A 3,012-nucleotide genomic window follows, 5' to 3' on the forward strand; every position below is an offset into this window, starting at 1 on the left:
CCTTTTCTCCACACCCTGTCCAGCATTTATTGTTTCTAGATTTTTTTGATGATGGCCATTCTGACCGGTGTGAGATGGTATCTCATTGTAGTTTTGATTTGCATTTCTCTAATGATTAATGATGTTGAGCATTCTTTCATGTGTTTGTTGGCAATCTGTATATCTTCTTTGGAGAAATGTCTATTTAGGTCTTCTGCCGATTTTTGGATTTTTTTTTTTGTTTTTTTGGTATTGAGCTGCATGAGTTGATTATGTATTTTGGAGATTAATCCTTTGTCAGTTGCTTCATTTGTAAATATTTTCTCCCATTCTGAGGATTGTCTTGTATATGATTTCATTTGCTGTGCAAAAGCTTTTAAGTTTCATTAGATCCCATTTATTTATTTTGTTTCTTTTTCTATTTCTTTAGGAGGTGGGTCAAAAAGGATCTTGCTATGATTTATGTCATGTTCTGCCTATGTTTTCCTCTAAGAGTTTTATAGTGTCTGGCCTTACATTTAGGTCTTTATTCCATTTTGAGTTTATTTTTGTGTACGGTGTTAGGAAGTGTTCTAATTTCATTCTTTTACATGTAGCTGTGCAGTTATTCCAGCACCACTTATTGAAGAAGCTGTCTTTTCTCCATTATATATTCCTGCCTTCTTTATCGAAGAGAAGGTGACCATATGTGCATGGGTTTATCTCTGGGCTTTCTATCCTGTTGCATTTATCTATATTTCTGTTTTTGTGCCAGCACCATACTGGCTTGATTACTGTAGGTTTGTAGTATGGTCTGAAGTCTGATTCCTCCAGCTCCATTTTTCTTTCTCAAGATTGCTGTGGCTATTCAAAGTCTATTTTGTTTCCATACAAATTGTGAAATTTTTTCTAATTCTGTGAAAAATGCCAATGGTAGTTTGATAGGGATTGCATTGAATCTGTAGATTGCTTTGGGTAGTATTGTCATTTTCACAGATTTGATTCTTCCAATCCAATCCTACCTCAAGAAACGAGAAAAATCTCAAGTAAACAACCGAACCTTACACCTAAACAATTAGAGAAGGAAGACCAAAAAAACCCTGAAGTTAGCAGAAGGAAAGAAATCATAAAGATCAGATCAGAAATAAATGAAAAAGAAATGAAGGAAACAATAACAACTATCAGTAAAACTAAAAGCTAGTTCTTTGACAAGATAAACAAAATTGATAAACCCTTAACCAGACTCATCAAGAAAAAAAGGGAGAAGACTCAAATCAACAGAATTGGAAATGAAAAAGAAGTAACAACTGACACTGCAGAAATACAAAGGATCATGGGAGACTACTACCAGCAACTATATGCCAATAAAATGGACAACATGGGAGAAATGGATGAATTCTTAGAAAAGTACAACCTTCCAAGACTGAACCAGGAAGAAATAGAAAGTATGAACAGACCAATCATAAGCACTGAAATTGAAACTGCGGCTAAAAATCTTCCAACAAGCAAAAGCCCAGGACCAGATGGCTTCACAGGTGAATTCTATCAAACATTTAGAGAAGAGCTAACTATCCTTCCCAAACTCTCCCAAAGTATAGCACAGGGAGGAACTCTCCCAAACTCATTCTACAAGGCCACCATCACCCTCATACCAAAACCAAACAAAGATGTCACAAATAAAGAAAACTACAGGCCAATATCACTGATGAGCATAGATGCAAAAATCCTCAGCAAAATACTAATAGAATCCAACAGCACATTAAAAGGATCATACGCCATGATCAAGTGGGGTTTATCCCAGGAATGCAAGGATTCTTCGATATACGCAAATCAATGTGATACACCATATTAACAAATTGAAGGAGAAAAACCATATGATCATCTCAATAGATGCAGAAAAATCTTTCAACAAAATTCAACACCTATTTATGATAAAAACTCTCCAGAAAGTGGGAATAGAGGGAATCTACCTCAACATAATAAAGGCCATATGTGACAAACCCACAGCCAGCATCTTTCTCAAGGGTGAATAACTGAAACAGTTTCCTCTAAGATCAGGAACAAGTTGCCCACTCTCACTGCTATTATTCAACATAGTTTTGGAAGTTTTAGCCACGGCAATCAGAGAAAAATGGGAAATAAAAGCAATCCAAATCGGAAAAGAAGTAAAACTGTCACTGTTTGCAGATGGCATGATACTATACATAGCGAATCCTAAAGATGCTACCAGAAAACTACTAGAGCTAATCAATGACTCTGGTAAAGTAGCAGGATATAAAATTAATGCTCAGAAATCTCTGGCATTCCTATACACTATTGATGAAAAATCTGAAAGAGAAATTAAGGAAACACTGCCATTGCCCGTCGCAACAAAAAGAATAAAATACCTAGGAATAAACCTACCTAGGGAGACAAAAGACCTGTATGCAGAAAACGATAAGACACTGATGAAAGAAATTAAAGACGATACGAACAGATGGAGAGATATACCATGTTGTTGGATTGGAAGAAACACACTTATTCTTGATACTTTCAAGAGTATTTACTTCTTTCATTCCCTTTGCTTTACTTTGGGTGTCATGGTCTCTTCCTCAGTTTCTTCAGGGGTCCTGGGACCCTGTCCCAGCGTTCAACCTGCACAACCTCGCCCCACAGCCAGTTCACTGCAGCCCTTCCACAGGAGCACTACTCCCCGAACCTCTGTTTTTTTTTAATTTAGAAAATTTAGTGATATGCTTGTATAAACATAGGAATTTTTGAGTTCTCTGTATTTAGAAACTTATTTATTCTCTATTGTTCTTTATATCTTTTTGTTTCAATCTGTAAAACTGTCTTTTAGCATTTCTTGGTAGTACAATTTTGCTGGAGATGAATTCTTTAAGATTTGTTTCTGTCCTTTTATCTCTACTATGTTTTCACAGGAAATAGACTTCTGGACTTTCTTTTTAGCTCTTTAAAGATTTAATGTCATTGTCTTCTGAATTCCATTGTTTCTATGAGAATTCAGCTATCACTTTACTATCAATTCATTCTGTGTCTATTTTCTCTGACTTC

The 3,012-nt window shown here is 35.7% G+C and overlaps 1 pseudogene; it reads right to left on the reverse strand.

Moving 5' to 3' along the window:
* LOC102985374 (UBX domain-containing protein 2A-like) overlaps positions 1-2,513 on the reverse strand; it is a 3,901-nt pseudogene extending 1,388 nt beyond the window's left edge.
* Between the last annotated feature and the right edge of the window lie 499 nt (positions 2,514-3,012).

This window comes from Physeter macrocephalus, chromosome 8 (genome assembly GCF_002837175.3).
Source record: "Physeter macrocephalus isolate SW-GA chromosome 8, ASM283717v5, whole genome shotgun sequence".
Lineage (NCBI taxonomy): Eukaryota > Metazoa > Chordata > Mammalia > Artiodactyla > Physeteridae > Physeter > Physeter macrocephalus.